The sequence below is a fragment of the Polyodon spathula genome, chromosome 11 (genome assembly GCF_017654505.1).
Source record: "Polyodon spathula isolate WHYD16114869_AA chromosome 11, ASM1765450v1, whole genome shotgun sequence".
NCBI lineage: Eukaryota > Metazoa > Chordata > Actinopteri > Acipenseriformes > Polyodontidae > Polyodon > Polyodon spathula.
The window spans coordinates 39,989,959-40,010,355 of record NC_054544.1 but is presented as its reverse complement, the minus strand read 5'-3'; the positions used below and the strand labels follow the sequence as shown (position 1 = coordinate 40,010,355).

At 40.1% G+C, this 20,397-nt stretch overlaps 1 protein-coding gene across 1 annotated transcript in view; it reads left to right on the top strand.

Annotated features, from left to right (window-relative positions):
• The first annotated feature begins 7,251 nt into the window (after positions 1–7,251).
• The window catches only part of LOC121322920 (activated CDC42 kinase 1-like), a 98,596-nt gene continuing 85,450 nt past the window's right edge, over positions 7,252–20,397 (top strand). The window contains exon 1 of the mRNA XM_041263530.1: positions 7,252–7,483. The gene's annotated coding sequence lies outside the window, so the exon portion shown is untranslated. The remainder of the gene's footprint in view (positions 7,484–20,397) is intronic.

Sequence of the window (20,397 nt, the reverse complement as noted above, 5' to 3'; positions counted from 1 at the left end):
CACAAATGAATACGAAATTCCCCATTTCTCTTGAACCACACGGCACTCTTGTTCCGCCTTTCTTTTCACGGATAAAGACACGATGACACTTGTCACTACAGAACTTACAAATTAGACCTGAAAACCTTTTTCTGGTATCACTGGTGTCAAAACTCGAACCAGCTGACACACTGCCATCTCACCCCCGTGGTCGTCGATTGACAGCAATCACAGCAACATGACAATTTGGGGAATTGATGTGGTGCCCCTGTTGAGTTCTCTTGCAGTTGCAGTAGGAGGAATAAGCATGTACAGTAATCTGCCCTTGACATGACAACATTTGTGAAATGGGATGTTGTGACAGAGAGCGAATGAATCTGAATCAACAATCTCCCTCCCAACCTGTGAGGGCACAATATAACAGGAACTTGACTCACACGGAGTCTGACTGGTACCAAACTCTCATTCCAGGGTCAGTCGGAGTTGGTCAGCCCATCCAAAAAGGGAGCGAAGTCATGGATTGGAAGGAGATGTGATTACACTGTCTACCAAAAGGGGCTTCCTGAACACTATATGTGACAGATGGTAATACGGCAGAGCGATCTGTCCCATATTGTTCTCGTTTACGAAAAGAACCTGTAAAGAAGTACTTTTCGAGAACAGAACCTGAGTTGTCTTGTCTAATATCTGTTGGCTTTCAACATAACAGAGTTGGCTGACAATGAAAACAGCTGTCATCTAAAATTGCATTAGACCCTCGACAGCGATTTTCGGTCAACCATTGTGGTCGCTGGTGAGATGTGGTAACGACAGCACCACATTGCACAATGCACTCGTGAGTTGGACTTGTGTTTGTCGTGATGTGAGCATAAAGTGTGTTTTCACACAGCCCTGTACACATTTTGGACAGTGTTACCTGTATAATAAAACCCTGAGACGGGAGCAAAAAATGGACTCGTCATGTGTAACAAGACATCTCGGTCTATGATAATAAATTCAAACGGTTTGGTCCCACTGGGTGACTAGCTGTGTTTCTCGACACAAAACTGTATTAGTGTCATAATCATTCCTGAGCTAAGACTCGACCTGCACGACGTGCGACGTTTTTGCCACACGATATCTCATACAGCAACATCGTTGTGGTCAAGTTCAGGATATAGCATGGCTGCATTTGAGAATTTGTCTTAAACAGTATTATATATAGAGGACTGGAAAAAAAAATTGCTGTTAATGACATGGTCATGACACCTGCCCTCGTGTATTTTCTGCATACAATCAGGGGCGCTGGAACTAGGGGTGCTGGGGTGCAGTAGCACCCCCTGGCTTTGCATGGTTTCCATCATATACAGGGATTACAGTTTTGTTTAATGGCTTTCAGCACCCCCACTTTAAAAATTGTTCCAGTGCCACTGCATACAATTGCTCGTTAGTACATAACATGTGACTGTTAGTGTGACAGACAGAAAGACATGCATCCCTGTAGCAGTGGGGAGATCTGTGCTGACTCTTTTGGTGCATTCATAGTGCTGCAGGAAGAGGGCAGCAACCTTACAATATCTGCCTGTCAGTCATGCCAGTGACATGGAGAGGTGGGAGAGGGTGTGTTGGCTTTCCCCCTCTCTGAGTGGCTGAGAGGCAGGTCTTGGGGGGATTGCTGGCCCTATAAAATAACGTTCTGTTGTTCCCGCAGATCTGCCCCTCTAGACCGACAACGAGCTAGTGGAAGCGCTGCTCTACTAAACTGTGAACGGACGGAGAAAGAAAATAAAAGAAATAACCCAAAGAGAAGAAAATAAAAATATAGAGAGCAGGGAACCCTTGGGCAGACCCCAACAGTGTATGAGAATAGGTGGAGGGAACAGAGGAGTGTAGGACAGAGATGACAGCTAGCGATGATTGGGGAAACGCTGCAGAGGGCAAGCACCTTTATTTTGTAGTTTTGATTAAAAGTTTTATTTTCTCTTTTTCTTTGTACCTTCTGTTTTTGATTATTATTTGGTTAGGCACCTACAAATGTCTATCCGGTCATGTCTTATTTACCATTGCATGTATCTGAGAACAGCGGACCTCTAGTGCCACCTGCCGGTGAACAATAAATCATGCACCTGAGTGGTGTTTATTAATACAACTTTCTGTCTCCTGTGTCAGTGAATTCCTCACCCTTCCACAATCCCATATTCGGATACTCTCAAAAACGTTCTCAGCAGGTTTCTTTGCTTTTGAAAAGTGGGGAAAGCTTATTTTGCATTGTTTCTCTGCGATAGTGTTTCCTCAGTAATTTTAGTTCCCTTTCAATGCAAAGACGACTACCAATGGCATTACATATGGGATATGCCTGCCCATTGGGTAGGTAAAACTGAGCTGTCTATACCAGAGCTGCCGATAGGCCCCTTCCTGGGATGATGTACTCAATCCCGCCCACCGAGGGGATAAAACTATCATCCAAAGGAAGCCATTTCTCTTTTTCCTTCTGAAGATGGTAAGACCTCTGTGTTGAGCTAAAAGCGTTGATAGAAAAGAGCTTCTCGAGTCGAATCAAGTTGATTGTATTTTCCTTGCATTTATGCTGAAAGCTGTCTCGCCGCTTTCCTGGAATCAATGACTTTTTGAGCCTTTCTGTCTTTCAGCAGCCTCCTTGCTTGCGTGGTAGGCCGCTCTTTGTATCTCTCTGTCGTGTGTGAGCGACTGCCTGTGTAGTCATCCACAAGTCTATTCTTTCTAAGAGTACACAGTTCCTCCACGGGACTAGTCGGGCCTTGTAGAAAAACAGTGTGCTCTCCCCTATACTATCTACTGTGTTTTTGCTGTCTGCTTCAACTCGCCCAAAATGGCTTCGGGTTTGTGTCCTCCTGGTACACACTATGCGCCGACCAGGTGCTACACAGTATGCAGTGCAAAAGGTGCCCATGCTACTCAGTGCGTGGTGCACAGTGTTTGGTACCCTCTTCTACAGCTCAAGTGGGTGAGCGCACGTCGTTCTCACTTAGTCAGTGCTTGAGCACAGTGCAAGCGGTGTTTAGTGTTTGGCCCATGCTCAACACCAGGCCCATATCAGGCAAGTCAGGGTTCCACCCCTGCACAGCCTGCAACACCAATGTGCAGCAAGAGGACAAACATACCCTCTGTGCATGATTCTTGGGCGTCCAACATGCCACCTTGGCCCTCGAGAGGGATGTAGTCTGTAGCATCTGTGAGGCCTTCTAGCCCCGGGTAAAAGAAGCTTGTTTGGAGAGGGCCACGAGAGCTAGCTCCGTGTCCTCTATAGCTGGACCGTCGGTGGCTCTTGGACCCCCAGAGCCCCTCCTCCACCTGTCCCAGGACTCCCTGCTAGGCATCCCTGATGTGCAGGCCTCCCGCAGTCGCTCTCCATCTCTGCAAGCGAGAAGGGTGAAGCGTTCCAAGCAGACGAGGGACATTATGGACCTCAAGGCCCAGATGGCCCAGGTCCTAGAGCTCTTGGCAAAACAGGCACTGGCGACCCTGGCCTCTGTCCAGCCCCTGTTGCAGCCCCAATTGCCATACCTCACCTCCCCCAGGGGAGTTCAAGGTTGATGGGAAGAGGCATCCCAGCTGGCGCAAGAGGACATGCTCTCCATAGCTCCATATTTTTTCTGACATACAGCCAAACTGCCCCGCCTCAGCCTCAACAGCCCTAGCAGGACCCCTGAAGGCTTGCAGCCTCAGACCTCCTTTTCGACACAACAGCTGCAGTAGTGGCGCGCTTGCACCTCAGACTCCTGGGTCCTTGCCACAATGCAAAACGGTTACGCACTTCAGTTTCGCTTGGGACCTCCTCCCTTTCGATGCATCACGAATACTTCCAGACAGACCCTCTCCAGTCCTCGGTACTTAAGAAGGAAGTGGCGGTCTTACTGCGCAAGCGAGCCATTCATCTCATAGACCCCACCTCCCACTGAGAGGGGTACTACTCAAAGTATTTTCTGGTACCCAAAAAGGACGGCGGCTTTCGCCCCATGTTAGACCTGAGGGTCCTCAATGGGTTCTTAAAAGAAAGGAGGTTCCAAATGTTGACGCACGGTCACATTCTCCAGTCTATCTATCCGGTCCACCACTGTGGACTTACGAGACGCATACTTTCACATTTCCATTCGTCCAGAGCACAGGAAGTATCTCCGCTTCTCTTTTCAAGGAAGCATTTACGAGTATGCTGTTTTGCCTTTCAGCCTCTCCCTAGCTTCTCGTACATTTTCAAAGTGTGTGAACGCTATCCTGACCCCCCTGCGACTGCAGGGGATCAGAGTAATAAACTCTGGTTGACGACCACTGGTTGATCTGTTCCCAGTCGAGAGAGGTAGCAGTGGCACACACAGCGGTCATGACAAAGCATCTGGCGAGGCTGTGCCTCACCATCAGTGATGCAAAGAGTCAGCTTACACCGGTACAGTGAACAACGTACTTGGGGCTCCAGCACTACGATGCTTGCATACCTGTCAGTCGACAGAGTTGCAGCTATCTAGGGCTGCCTATCCTTGTTTCAACAGGGATTGCAGGTCACCCTCCTATTGTGCCAGAAACTACTGGGTCTGATGGCTGCAGCCATAATGGCTTTTTAGCTAGGTCTGCTTCTCACGCATACTCGGCAGCTGTACGCTGACGGAGGATGACCTCTCAAGACAGATGCCTCCAGCTTGGGTTGGTGGGACGGATGGGAAGGCAGAGAAGTATGCATATCCTGGCCAGACCGCTGGACATCCCCGCACATAAACATGCTGGAGTTGCAAGTGGTCTCCCTTGCTCTCCACCACTTTGTCCCGGTGCTGACCGGTACTGACCAGTACACATGTGTTGATCCGGAAGGACAACACAACAGTGGTGGCGTATGTCAACCACCAGGGTGGCCTACGGTCCCTGAGGTTGTATCGCATGGCCTTCAGATATTAGCAATGGCTCAGAGGAACTTGCCTTCCCTGCGGGCGACGTACATTCTCAGGCGGTGAACTGGGCAGCGGACCTCCTCTCCAGGAACGGTCCGCATTCGTCAAAGTGGCGAGTCCACTGTCAGATAGTGGAAAGCATTTGGTAACTGTTCGGGAAGGCGCAGGTCAATCTCTTCACCTCGGCAGAGACGACGCATTGCCCCCTGTAGTACTCCCTCCATCGTTTATGCGGTTCACTCGGCCTAGACGCCCTAGCGCACTAATGGCCCAAAGCATTTTTGTACGCTTTCCCGCCTGTAAAGCAGCTCCTGGCTTTTCTCGAAAAGGTTTGGTTAGAGAAAGCATTAGTTCTCCTAGTGGCCCCCAAGTGGCCCAGGAGAGTCTGGTTTTCGACCTTGTGCCAGCTGTTGCTCGGTAAGCCCTGAGAGATTCCACTGTGCATGGATGTCCTCAGTCAGTTGAAAGGCTCTATTTGGCACCTGGAACTGGGCAGGTTCCAGCTATCGGTCTGGCCCCTGAAAGGGGCCGCTGGTTAGCCCTAGGGCTATCAATGCAGTTGTGGGTACGTTGCAGAGCACTAAGGCAGACTCCACTAGGTCCTTGTACACCTATAAGTGAAGGTATTTCCAGGCTTGGTGTCTGGGTAGAAGCCATGACACCATATCTTGCCCTATGCCAATCATACAGTTTCTGCAAGAACTGTTTAATGCTGATAGGTCACCTTCCACTTTGAAGGTGTATTTAGAAGCTTTCCATGCTTGCCATACCCCCGTAGATTCAATGTCTCCGGGAGTGGATTTTTAAGTTCACACCGCTAACCTCTGGGTTAGACAGTGCTTGTGCGTCCTTCATATGCCGCTGTTCCTTCTCCCTCGTGATGGCTGTGGTATGCATTATCCCATACGAAATGTCATTGGTGGTCGTCTTCAAATTAAAAGGGAACGTTACGTTACTTACCATAACCCTTGTTCCCTGAAAGAGAAGATGACCACCAACCATCATGACATGATTATTATGAGTGAATATAGTGCACTTTAAACAATACACTATACAATAATATCGAAATATGGCCACAAGGTGGAGCCACATTACAAACACTGTACATGCAAGCTTTCCTTAAATATTACCAAACACTACTGTAGTTTCATGTGATGCTCATATTTTAGCTCGTGAACTACATTTGCCAAAAATTACTGAAACGGGCTTAGTGGAGCAGGAGTTTAAAGGGTATTCACTGAAACTTGCAATGCCGTTGTAGCCACATTATCAAAAAGCTCAAGGTAAAGCTACAATATAACCTGAAGTAGACATTTTGACTCGTGCCTTTCTCAGTCTAAACAGTGATGATAGAAGAGTGGTATTTTAGTGTTCTTCAGTTTCCTTTATGCAATGTTATTGTTTATTTGTGCTTGTAACTTTTCCATTCATGATGTTTGCATTCATTGTTGTTTGCTATGTTATTGATATTTTTTCTCCGTTAATGCCTATACCGTGATATGTGCGTGAGAAACTTAACAGTCTCAACTAGTTCAGTGTATTATCTGCACCGTAGCAAAACGCAACGCAGCTAAAACAATGCCATTCCTGTGTCCTTCCAACGATCTGTTAGTCGTACACGTGCCTGTCCATCAAAAACACTTCACAGTGGCAGATCACTGTTTTGATTAATTGATCCATGATTCTGTATGAATTCATAATTAGATTATTTTGTTTTGTTTTTTCTTATATACGCGATTCATCAACGGATCATTTGATTTATTAACACAACAATCACACATGTTGAAACGCTCTTAAAGGTATAGTGCACTATGGTATAGTTACACAATACTCAGCTGTTTCTGAAACCGAACACCCATAGTTAAAAAAAAAAAGAAAAAAAGAAATGTAATCAGTAATTATATGTATCACAATTGTATGTGAAGATAGATGCTAGCGTGTTCTTTTTTATTTGTTTATTTATTTATTTGCTTACCAGAGATATGATGAAACTTGTATATACTCAGGTAATAGGAGGGCACGTTAATCGATGTAAACAAAACTGGAAAGCCAAGAAAAATATTTTAAAACAGTGAAAAGAAAAGTATTAAAAAGTCACTTAAAGGAATTCTATTTTAGTATACAGTAGGACACGAGGTCCAAATAAACACAAACGTTAATTAAATATTGGTTTTGCATACATATTGTGGTTGCTTACATCGCTCATATTATGATTGACAGTGGTCATGACAGAGTGATTGGCATTTGTTCTTTAACTGCGAGAATTCGTATGCAAGACACATGCTCCTCATTGCTCCACTCTTTTGAGAATGGAACTTGTTGTGTGGTTGGCACTGTCCCTTTAAGAGTGGGTTTGTGGTTTTAACATGGAGCATGTGCAGACATACTGCTGTGCCGAGTGACGCTTGTAATCCCTAACACGGGAAGAGAGCGAGTAAAGCAGGGAGAGTGGGGGAAACAGTGATCTGATAAGTGAAAATAAAGCAGTTCTTTGAAAATCGGGTCTTACAGGAATCTTTTGACAGGGGCGCGCACAGCAGAACCAAACAAGCAGAGCAAAAGCAATTCAGACGCAACAGAGAAAAAAGGATACGAAACACAACTGACAGGTATGTAGAAGGTAACAAACTGCCGTTGTGTTGTGAAGTGACAGCGAGTGTAGGTTCATATTTATTTTTTCACTATACCTTTACAGTTTATTTATTTCCCATCACTTCACGACAGACACAGCAGAAATGTCACGGTTTGCGTTCTATAACTATTTTTTAAATCGACTGGCTGATTAACAACAGACATCTTCATTTTATGTTTCTGTGTAACTTCTTTTCATTCTCAGGGACAGGTGGTTGCTGTATACACTGTGATAGTATTAGGATTGATATCGTATGTAATTTATGATGACCAAGAAAGAGATTGTATGCGTTCTACATCAACCTCAAGATACATCCTGCTCGTTGCTGGTTCTTCTGTTACTGATTCTTATGCACCTGGTCGAATCCAAACTGTCTTTCAGACGAAAACGCGGTTTTTCTGTCATCATATTTTACCACAGTTGATTATAAACTACCTTTTAAAGTTAAAGTAATATCTGTTGGGTGATGTAGTAGAGCTTTTCCTACGACTAGTATGTAGGCATTCTTGTTTTGGTGGTAAAAGAGGGTGACGCAAGTACGTTCCTCGACGCTGATGCAAACTTATTAATGATTGTCTTAGATGCAGGTATTGGCCACATTATTAGAAACAACTTCTACTTTGTAAAATAACTAATAATAATAATAAAAAACAACACCTTTTTTTTTTTTATGTGTTTCCTTAACGTAACAAAATAACTTGTACAAATAGCATCCCTGACAGATGGAAATCTGCTTGCTTGCCAATAATGGGAAAATACAGTATATGATTTTCTAGGGGGCTGTGCAGTACTGAAGGTGTTCCCTTGGCTGCTGCATCCAGGGATTCATTCTTGATATTACTATGATTTCGTTGTGGAGCTAATCAAGCATATCATATTAAAACCTGGAATGGGAGAAACTGCTATGCAATAGAAGTCTTATTTCCATCCCTGTGCTTCTGTGCCTATAATTGCATCATATTGACAGTTGTATGGCGGTGTGTCTTATACCTGTTGTTCAACCACAGTGAGTGTATTTCTTTCTTGCTTGCATAGTATCTTTCATTCACACTGAACCCATAGTTGTACAGCATTGCAACAAGTGCTTAAAAAATAAGTTGTGATAGACTTCTAATGTTTTGTTAGGGTTAAATTAAGTTTTTCCTGGTTTATAAGTTATAATTCCATTGTGAGTACTACAAAGTTTAGGTCTGGTGTTAAAAGTTCTGTAATCAAGTATGTAGTGAAATATGACTACTACTACTACTACTAATAATAATAATAATAATAATAATAATAATAATAATAATAATAATAATAATAAACAACATCTAAATAAATGTTTTGAATTTTTTCCATTACGTACAGTCAGGCATATATCCTGATCAAAACGTCAGATACCAGCAGTGAGTTGATTTAAATGTGTGTACGTAGGTTATGAAAACCAAGAATCTAATAGTGCATGTGAGTCTGTTTAGTTCATGTCTGTAAAAATATGTAAAATGCCAGGCTGGGGTTAAGTGCTTTTAATGGATGGCAGTATTTAGACCCATCACAGTTAGGTCAATTGAAAAGACACCCGTATGTTTGAATAAGAATTTTTCATTCAGATACCATTTTTATTGTTCTCAAATTTTACCCCCTCCCCATTTGAAATGGCCAATTCTACATGTAACCTCTTGCAAAGCCTTTAAAGATGCACACTGCTTAATTACTGCAATATTGGCGCAACACATAGGTGCTGAAAGCACATTTAAATGCTGTTTTTAAAGAAGACCTTTTCCCAATCCTTCCCTCTCACCAATTGGTTAAGACACAGCCAGAATGCTTAAACTTTCTCATTGTGTGGTTGCCAAGCTCCCGCCACCCCTTGAGTGATCAGAATATTGTAGTTTCTCTTAAAGCACTGACTTGCAAGCAACACTAGGATGCACCAGGGAAGTTATATACAGGCTGGACGAGATAATACAGAACAGAAAATGTATAGAGAGCCAATCAGCAGTGTTCATTTGATACAGAGCTGCAGCATGACGGAAAGAACATGGGAAATGACTAGCAACTGAACGATGATTCTGTACAACTGTTTTGTATTGCACTAGAACGCATTTATTGTATCCTAACCTCCCTGTCGTATAGGCCTAGTCTCTAACCTGGTATCTGGTAGCAGTACCGGGTTTAATTATGGCAGTCACTTTAAATGTGTATGCATGTGGAATACATTATTAATGTTGTAATAATACCTGTTCAGGTGCAGCTGGTGGAAAAATGCACCTGTTGTGCAGGTCTGTTGGTTGTTTTCTTTGGTATATAGCGGTGAAGTTTACTACTCAAACTGATTTTTTTTTTTTTAAACCGGCTTTAAGTTGGGATACAATGAACACATTTGACAAACATTTCATAAAAACTGTCATTGGCAAGAAGGGCAGGTCTCCTTCGTTATTTCACGATTTGATCATTTGCTAATATTGCCTATAAATAGCACATGCACTTCACTGTGCAAGGGACCTTCACTGGTATGAGATACTGTAAAGCCATAAATATTTGCGAACAAAATATCTGGGGAACCACACCCATCAAACCTATTTTGCTCCAGAAATGGTGGCTACCTGTTGCAATATACAATGTATGTATTGTTAGTGGAATTTGATTTTATGCCAAAAGTGTTTGCGTTTTTTTTCATACGCTAAAAACACATAATAAAGCCTTGCAAATATTGATGGCTTTACAGTACTTAACATATTTTGCCGTATAAGTGTGAGTTCTGTTGTAGCTGTCTCAGGCCTGATTGATCTTGGGTGGGAAACATGTTTACAGTGGGAAGCATGGGGAAAAACATGGTCTTGTCATATCGTTTTACTATTCCTTCGTAAGCCACCTCAAAACTGAAATATTTCTATACTTCACTGCGTACAGACTTTCTAGCCAATTCGGAAGTAATTGAATCTTCAACTGCTCTGAAGGTAAATGTTGACTCACGACACCTCTAATTGTATTAAGTAACGTGTCATGCTGAATTTTGCATTATTTTGATATCTGTTTTGATTCTTTAAAAGTACATCTTATTTATAATGCTGAAGGTTCACATTTTAAAAATACATTAATAATAGCGTAAGTAATCACAGAGACGAAATGCAATGAATCGCTGACACATGCGCATGGAAGTAAAATTGTAATTCTTGTGGTCCACGAGAAGCTCATCTGGTAAAGGTACTGGTGTTGTTCAGGGTGAATCATACTGTCAGACAAGCATATGTTTGTGCCCTGGCTGATCTGTTGATCTTCTCTGGACATTCCACACTAAGTATCTGGTTGTCTCTTGTGCTCTTGTGAGTTCGGGAGGCAGGTACTGTCTTCTTCAGCAAACTCAACAAAGAGGAAATTGCCATGGTGTTGTGATTGGAGGACAGGACACCTGAGCAATTGTGGCTAATGTCTATGTTTAGGGATTTACTGTAGTTCTAAAATTGTGCAGAGAAAATAGTGTAAATATTTGCGAACACTACTATAACCGTAATTTAAAAACACTCCATCTTTTCTAAAATATCTATCATTTCTCTCATGCAACCCTTTGACCGTCTAATTTATTAGAAAACTAGATTCAGTGTCATAATTTATTTATATTTTCAGTAAAAGGGTGACTACAGTAGCAATATTGCTTTTAAATGGAGAAAAAAACTCTGTAAGGCAGGACATAAAATAATGGCCCAAGTGGTACAATAAAACATAATGCATTGCATTTATTCCAGGTAATTGTCCTGTAACATTTTAATTACGTGTGTGTGTGTGTGTGTGTGTGTGTGTGTGTGTGTGAGTGTTGTGTGTCAGAGGAAACACATCATTTGATTTAGTATCCCCTTAGTTGTTTGCTTTTCAAAGTCTTACAGGGGCCTACATTTTATACCTTAGTGTTCATTTATTTATAACCCAGGGCTGACCTGGTAGCTTGACACAAGCAGGGATTGCGTTGGTATTTCACTTGTATCTTTAGAGCCTCGTTAACACAGGTTTTGTTATTTGGATTGGCTTTAAAAGATTTTCCACTACAGCCAGCTTGTCCTCTGCTCAGGACAAGAAATCTATTTTTTCGGGTAAACCTGTTTACAGCCTATACGCTAACTGTTTACTGATGCATCTTCAGAAATGTTTTTACTGTATCTACTGTAATAGAAAAAAAATAGGCTTTGGCAACTTTGACAACTCACCAGACAGTCGCACATGAGTCTAGAAATCGCCCTTAACAACAGTCGCACAATTGAAAAACGAACCAGCCTGTACATCACTATGACTGTAGGTCCACTCTACCATCTACGGTATACTGTTCATTAGTCATGGATTACTGATTTTATTGTTGGTGTTGCCCCTTTAAGGAACCCTGAACTCTGCTGCACTGTAGAATTAACTGTGTTGTTGCGTTTTAGCAGCTAGTTCTACATGGTGACAGTTCCAATAGAATCCTTGATTTATGACTGTTCGCCCTTAAACTTGCTGGGTTGAATGATCCTCACCCCATTAATAATGTTTATTTTTGGCAGCCCAGCTGGTGCTACCCTTGGCTTGCTCACATAAATCCATGTTCAAACTGATATTGACTGAAACAGTATTTGTGTTCCCATTCCTATAGGATTTTGATGTTTTGTGGTGTATAACTATGACAGTAGTGTTTATTAAAGAAATTGAACCTGATTCCTGTTGAGTCTGTAAAGTTATATTTAAACATGTAAAGCCTTTTCTGAGGAAATATGTTGTTTTAGGTTAAATCTCATGGAGAAATGTATTAATCATTGAAAGAAAACATGGAAAGACTGGATAACTGAAGCTGTCTTCAACTTAAGCAGAATTTGCAGAAATGTTTAATACAGAATTTAAAAAATGTTCTTGTTTTGTGCATAAGTACTGTAATTTACCACGTGACTTACAGAAGAAGCAAATTATTAATATAAGCAGTACAAACAGAAATATATTGACACATTAAGCACAGCTGTTTAAAAAAAAGAAAGTAACAATACATTTTATTTCAAAGTATTACATTCAAATCTCTGTATTTTAGTCTCAGACGATGTCTCGTTTCACTTTCAAGCACATTTCTGTTGGTGCAAAGGTGAATGCAGGGGAGTCGTTCAATTATCAACTTGTTAGTCAGCAGTAGCTTTTGTTTCTGTTTGTGGTTGAACTGCGCCCGGGCCCTGTATCTATGTCTGGTTTATGCGTAGGTGTGAAATGTGCAGTAACTGCTGCCTCCAGGCTTTGTATATGGGGGAAGGTTTGATAATCCTGCCTGTAAAGGCAGGCTCTGTTCTCGGGACCTTTTGTTGCAGGGTTTTTTTTTCTCAACAATTACTCTGTAACCTGTAAGCTCAAAGATTAATACATTTATACTCTAATATGATGTTGTTGCTGTTTATGAACTTTTCGGCTTATAAGATGATGATTGTGGACATGTCTCTGGAGGTTTGGAGGAATATTCCTTTTGTGATTCTATTCAGCTACAGTAATAAACTATCTTTACTGACACTGGGAAAAGGTTAACTTAGTTATGAGTACAGTTGAGTGATGCCTTAGCCCCCAATTTAAGAAAAAAAGGGAACATAACCCTTTTGAAGCACGTAGAGCCAACAAAATAATACACACACAGCCACTGTATAGGTCTCACAGTTTCTTACGTGAAAGATGCACACATTATTGTAAATTCAATTTTTCGGTGCTGCTGGTGAACAAAGAGATCGACACTTTTTGTTCAACTAATATGATTTCTTCAAAGCGATACTGTTACAAACCCATTTCCTGTTTAACATAAGGTGATTTTCTTTTACGAAAATGGTAGACCTACAGTACAAGATATACTGGAATTATTTTCTTTGCTCTGTTTAGTATAAAGTTTTTTATTTAAAGCAATTAAAAAAAAAAAAAAAAAAAAACGTACAGCTATGGCCAAAAGTTTTGCATTACCCCATGGAATTGACTAATTTTGCTTCATAAAGTTGAATGAAACCTGCTGAATAATGTTACGCTAACATATTGAATTATATACCGCTTTGTAGTTTTCTATATACTTAATAAAAAAACTGAAAAAAATTGACAATTCAAAATCTAACATGAAATAGTGTACTACTATTATGGCTTCCGGTAGATTTTTGCGATATCTTTTTGTCATTTCTTTGATTACACAAAGATAAGGGCACTTTCACACCTAGTTTACTAACAAGTGATTTCAATTGTAATCCACTTGCAAACAGACACACTTTTTGCAAGTTTGCTTCTGTTTGTTTCACACCAGAAAAATTCAATCAAACTTGAGCTTCTTTTAAAGTGTGTTTAAATTTGGTTGGTTGGTTCTCTTGCAGCTTCATCCAGACCTCAGTTCTTTTGGTTTTGCGTTCCACTTTCCAAACACACTCTGCTCTCTTGCTGATTACTAGAGTGTAAGTTCTCTCTGGAAAATGTTTTCCATCATTTTCAACATGGAGAGTAATTTACGTGATGTGGTTGTGCTTACAACATCTAATCATTGACGAAAGAGCATCAAGTATTTCTTAAAAAACACTGTTCTTTTAGAGGAAATTCCAGAAACAGTCATGATTATGAAAAACATGTATGTGTGCATTCAACCAACTTCAATTTAGCTGTTATTGTTGATGATAATAATAATAATAATAATAATAATAATAATAATACACTTTTCTTTGTTTTTGACAGTTTTGCTGTTATGCTTAAAGAACACACTTGCTGCAATACTAATTAAATCTGAGTCACTATTAGCGTCATTTCATTGAATACTACCCTGGATTGTGCCAGCTAGTAAATCTGCCCCATATTATTTTTTCTGTGATGTGCTGTTGTGTACATGTGTGTTGATGTGCTGATTTGTATGTGTGTTTTTTGACAAGCCCTGCGTTGCGTATGTGCAAAAGTTGCAAGACACATTCCTCACTTCCACGATTTGCTTCACTGTTTAGAGCGGTTCGTTTCCAAGTGAACTGGAATACGTTTTGTGTCACTTTGCAAAAAGTTGAAAGGCAGCAAAGTGGCAAATGTACCAAGTCCTTTTCCAAGCGAGCCAAGACCACCATTTCAAGTGGTCTCAGTTCACTTGTGCGATTACGTGGTGCTCAGAGATTTCACATATCACTCCAAGTGAACCGAACCACACTTCAGTCTCCATCAAAGGGTCAAACAAACTAGGTGTGAAAGTGCCGTAAAATTCTGGGTGATTCAAAACTTCAGGCCACAACTGTACAATAGTAGCACAATAAGCTAATTAGTACAGGCAGTGTTGGGTGATGCAATGTTATTGCGAAAACTGGTACACAAGGTATCAGGATATAAAAAATATATTCTTCCCTTAACTACCATATTTGCTTGAGTAAAAGTCGACCTAGTGTAAAAGTCGACACCACATTGTGAGGTCGAAATTCGGGTATATATATTTAGGAAAATGTATTAGATATTCTGACAGCTTTTGAGCGGCAGATTTGCAAAAATAACAATTTTATAAGCACTTCTACCTAGAACTGTCAGGCACGTCATTTTGAAGCATATTACAATATATGATTTTTTTTTTTTTTTTTTTTTTTTTTGTATAGCCTACAATAGTATTATTTTAGTATACAACCCCACCCCCACTTCTTTCCTAGCCCACATGGAAGTATGTATTTCAGTGGAATGTGTGAGGTGGTGTAGTCTGGCTGTAATTCAATGAAACTGCGTCTGTGCTTTACGTGACAGCTCCTTGATGTAAACAAACCTGGGATTCATTTTTTATATGTATAGACAATGTCACAGAACCTTTTTTTTTTTTTTTTTTTTTTTTCTCAAATCTTGAGTTGTTTACGTTTTGATTTGAGAGAAATTGGAAGCAAGCTCTGGCAACGAGAGCATCAGGGATTTGCCCACAACAATGGAGGTGCTGCTGTTCCCCACAGAAGCACTGTGCTGCACGGTCACGCAACAGAAAAAGTAACGTTGTTGTTACACCCCTCCATTGCATTTATGCTGCTGCCGGTCATTGCAATCAGTAATTGTAGGCGTTTACTATAAATTATAACTCTGTTCATGTGTTTGCTCTTGTATTAGTCAATCCCCCAACTTCTGGATTGTGTTTTGGGTTTAAATTTCTCGACTTATAGATGAGCAAATACAGTAGGTCTTTGCAGTCACACATTATTTATTACAGTAGCTGTAAAGCTGTATTTCAGGTACTTGAAAACCACAAGGTTGCTGGTTTGTGGCCAGCCTGTTACAGAGAGCACGAGTACATTGAGAGCACCAGTGCATTTCAACAGTTAACAAATTGCAATTCATTACTTTAACAAAAATGTGCTTCAGAGCAAAATACTAAGGCAGTCTTCCTACATTTACATACATCAATTCAGGTAACATCTTTTATCAGCATTTTGAGGAGCATGCTATCCCTGGAGCCCAGGCAATTTGCCAAGGAAAGCGCTGAGATGCAAAGGTACTATAACTGGACTAGGAGTGGGAGGTAGTGCTGGGTTTGTACCTTAGGCAGAACACAGAAGATTGTTAGGCAGTGTAACAGGGCGAGCAGCCCTGTACAGTGTTTATTTTAGAATGGGGTCTCCCCCTTTGCCCCTGTGTTATTTTGTATTTGCTTATTGATTTATATTTGTGTTTATAGATGACGGCGAACCACTGTGTGTTTTGTTTGTTTATTATTTTGTATGAAGGTGCAGCCATGCATTTTTGTTTTATTGTTTTAAAAATGTATTTGTGGATAAATGATGGCGAACCGCCGTGTGTTTTGTTTTGCAGCGTGGATGGGAAGCCCATCCACATTAATAATTAAAACCTGTGCATTAGGTGGCCATCTCCCGAATTAAGTGATTAATTTATTGCTAATCAGGAGATGGTCACCTGTATAAAAAGCCAGCAGCTCTCCGTGTTCAGAAGTGGAGAACGGGAGAACGAGAGGCGAGAGAGATCGTTAAAAAGAATATAAGGATCAGATAAGGCAGCTGCTCAGCCTGACCTTGGCGTTTATTTTTGTGTTCATGCTTTGTTTTATTTCAAACCTTTTATTTTTGCTCTGTGAGCAAGTGCTTATTTTTTGTTCAGATATTCTGTTTATTTTTTCTTTAATAAACAGCACACACGTCACTGCACCGTACCTTTGTTTTGATTGTGCTTCCTTCTGGTCTGGGTCACCGCAATGCCATTTCCTGCCACAGGCAGTAATGTTTGCCTGGATATACTGTAGTCATTGGTTGTGTTGGAGGCAGACGGAGGTTGATACCAAAGGAGTAGCTGTAAGCAAACAGGCATTAAGGCCTGCTTGCAGTATTAGTTAGACACTGGCTCTTATTGAAGTTTAACAAAACCTCTTTCAGTTTTTGCTACAGTAGTTTTCTCTTACTCTGATGCATTGCTTAAATTCAGTCTCATGGATGCTGTTTGAACAAATCTTTCAAAGTACTGTAAAGAGATGTCCAGGTTACTGGGCCAGCTGTGTGGAGGACTGCTTTTGAGGTATTTTGTTCACCATAAGAAAACTCTGTGGGCCCCAGTATTCATTTTTATTTAAAGTAGGAGGCTAGAAATCATAAGTAGAAGTCAGGGGGGTATGGGGGTCTTCCCCCAGAGGGCGTGCTGGGGTCAGCGCCCCTGTTAGGATGGCTGGGGGAGCAAAGCCCCTCAGCCGAAAAATAATTTAATGGTTTTGCAGGTGTCTAACCCTTAGCGGTCCATTTATTTTTTCAGAGTAAAAACAGGTTCAAAAGGCATTGATTCACAAAAAAAAAAAAAACAATCAGTACTGTATCTACAGCCAAGCCCCACCCCTTGTTCGCTGTATTTTTCACGTACCTCTTTATAGCGTTTTATCATCAAACTCCTCAATAGTGCGATCCAAGTCATTATTTTATTACTATAACATCTCAGAAAGCTCTGTAAATGTACATGCTACAGGATACAGAAGCAGCTACCTACTTTGTTATATCCTTGTTATTTCTGTAATGCATGGGGCTATGAGAAACGTCTTTGTTTTTTTTTTTCTCGGTTTCATTCGACTCCTATCGGTCTCACTCGGCCATTGAAAGGTTTTCTCTGCTTTTTCCGGGGAAAAAACGACTAGAAACCTTTTACTTCTTTTTGATGATGTCGGACAGGGTCCGACATAGGACCACAAAGGGCTAAAACTGCATTTCCTGGGCCTAAATATGTGCCTTAATAGGGCCCCAAAATTCAAAATAACTGTTAATTTTGTATAATTTTAGCGTCCAGATTTAAAGAGCAAGTAACAGTTGCTTATGTGTGTTTATGAAACCAGTCTTACGGTTTAGAGATCTAGTTAAGGTGTGTTTCAATCGAATTACCACAGGTCTGAGATTTAGTTATGAAGATGTAAAATCTCAGTTAATTACCACAGTTTTCGCAAAAAAAAACACAAAAAAACAAAACAAATTTTATGTTTCTAAAAATATTAATGAAACCAACCAGTCCTTGCGTTTGTTTCAACCTGGTCTCACTAAAAAAGCGTCGACTCAGTAGCGTTCCTGGGTGCCCGCTTTCTTGCCCCTACCACAACAGATTGCGGCTGTTTTTACCACAGAATCTTCCGATTTTAATAGGAAATGAAACGGAAATCAGCCATATTCCCCATCACATCTCACACTACTGGAAGCAATGACCTAACCCTAACCCTAAAATTTCTCTCACCTTCAATATACAATTTGATTTAAATCTTAAATACATTAAAAAGTCTTGCATTTACAATGCCATTGTAAAATCATTCATATAGCTATGTGCACCCCCACCCACTCTCACTTTCCAATAACTTATAATTAATGTTTTATTCACATTTGACATGACATGTTTTGGTCGAGCCTTGGTTAAAATGATACTGTAATATACAATTCTGAAAAGAACATGAACGAGATAATGAATTAAAATATAGCTACCTAGCAATTTCCAAAATCAGAAGCAGTTTTGTGAGAAGCAGCAGGGAATATGGCTGATTTCGTTTCATTTCGTATTAAATCTGAAGATTCCATGGTAGGAACAGTCGCGAGGCATTGTGCTAATGGCAGAAAGCGTGCACCCAGGAACGGAAACTGGAAGAAAAATTGCGCCATTGAGTCAATGCTTTTCTAGTGAGACCATGTGGGTTTATTTTTAGTCTTCCAAGATTCTGAGTATAAATACTTTCCCATGGCGCTGTTTCTCATTAACTACCGAGTCTGAGAATACGCAAGAGCATTAATAAATAAAATAATAATAGTTAAAAAAAAATGCACTTGCAAGAACTGCGATTTTGAACACTGTTTATTTTATAGTTTTCAGAAGTTTGTTTCTGTTGCAATTTCTCTAAACATTAACGCGATTTCTACAGTAAGTCGTTTTTTTTTTGTCTTGCGTTTTTAATATTTTTTCAATTCTGTTAACTGTTGCTTGTTTAAAATAAATACAAATAACAATAAATAATGTATTGGCATTTACTAGAACAAAGTAGCTTGAAAGTAAAAGTCCAGTAGATAAATATCAAGTGATAGGTATATGAAATGGAAAAACATGGAAATGACTTCTCAAATGGAAAAGAATAATGTTGAAACAGAAAATCATTTTGGTCTACAAATTACATTTATATATACAAATGGATCATTTTTACTCTTGAGCTTGACTATTTTCAATTATTACTACTATGAATATGATTTTTTCCAATTATGGTAGCTCATTTTACCAATTTTATTTGTAAGTGCTTTGGTGTCTTCAGCAACTGATAGGCATCAATGGGTTAAGACATACATATTGTATATATAATATTATATATAGTATAATATATATATATATATATATATATATATATATATATAGATATATATATATATATATAATATATATATAGTAAAATAAAAATCTGCACAGTTAAATCAGTAAAGAATCTGTCTTTTTAACAAAATTACATTTGACACAACTAAAAGGAGGAATCTAAGCTGCTGGCAACGGGATTCGAGTGAAGTCACAGAAAATGACTGGTGTGTACTGAACAAAACAGATTTTTTATGAAATGAAAAAACATTTTTTTACTATGGAAATCTGCTAACCCTAGTTTTGATGGCAATGAGAGACTGCACTCAAAGAAGAGTCAACGCATACAGTAAGCTTTCAGCTACTGAAAGTTTACAATAAAAATGATGACTAGCAATAAGTTGTGTAAAGAACACAGTCAGGCTGTAGAAATCCAAATTAATGAACAACATGTAAACGCTTTCTACACTTGTTTCTTTTAAACTGTTAAAAGATAATAGCGCTTTACAATAAAATACTAAATGGTTTGTATAGACTAGCTTCCTTTACTTTCCAGTCTAACATAAACACTTTCTTAAACTAATTTAACAATATACATTAACACTATTACAATTGTTATGAGGCTTTTCTGGCTGTCTTACCTGAAATGTTAAACATTAACAAAGGAAGATTAATTACCTGGCAAAAAGGCAATCTATGGGGGCTGTATAGTGACTATACCTGGCGCTTCTCTCTCTCGCTGTGCCCAGAAGACCTTGTACCCCATACACCCCCCCCTACACACACACACACACACACACACACACACGAGCGCTCGTTCTTTATGAAAACTGGGTCTATAAAGGTACGGAATTTGAAAGCAGATTAAATTTGCAGATTGTGGGGACAACATTAGCCCTTAGTTAGCGTGCCAATGGCAACCACTTTCCAACCATAAACCAACGTTTGGCCAGCCTATGCTGACTGGGAAGGCCCTAATAGCTAACACTTTGCTCTGTGTAAGACTACTTGTTTTTGGTGCGCTAGGTTTTTACTAGTTTTAACTACAGTATTATGTACATATTGTAAGGTGATGTGGGTGCTTCAGTGCCAAAGAGTTATGTCATTATGTTAATGTTAATCACTTTAGTAAAGCTGTGGATTTAAGGTGGA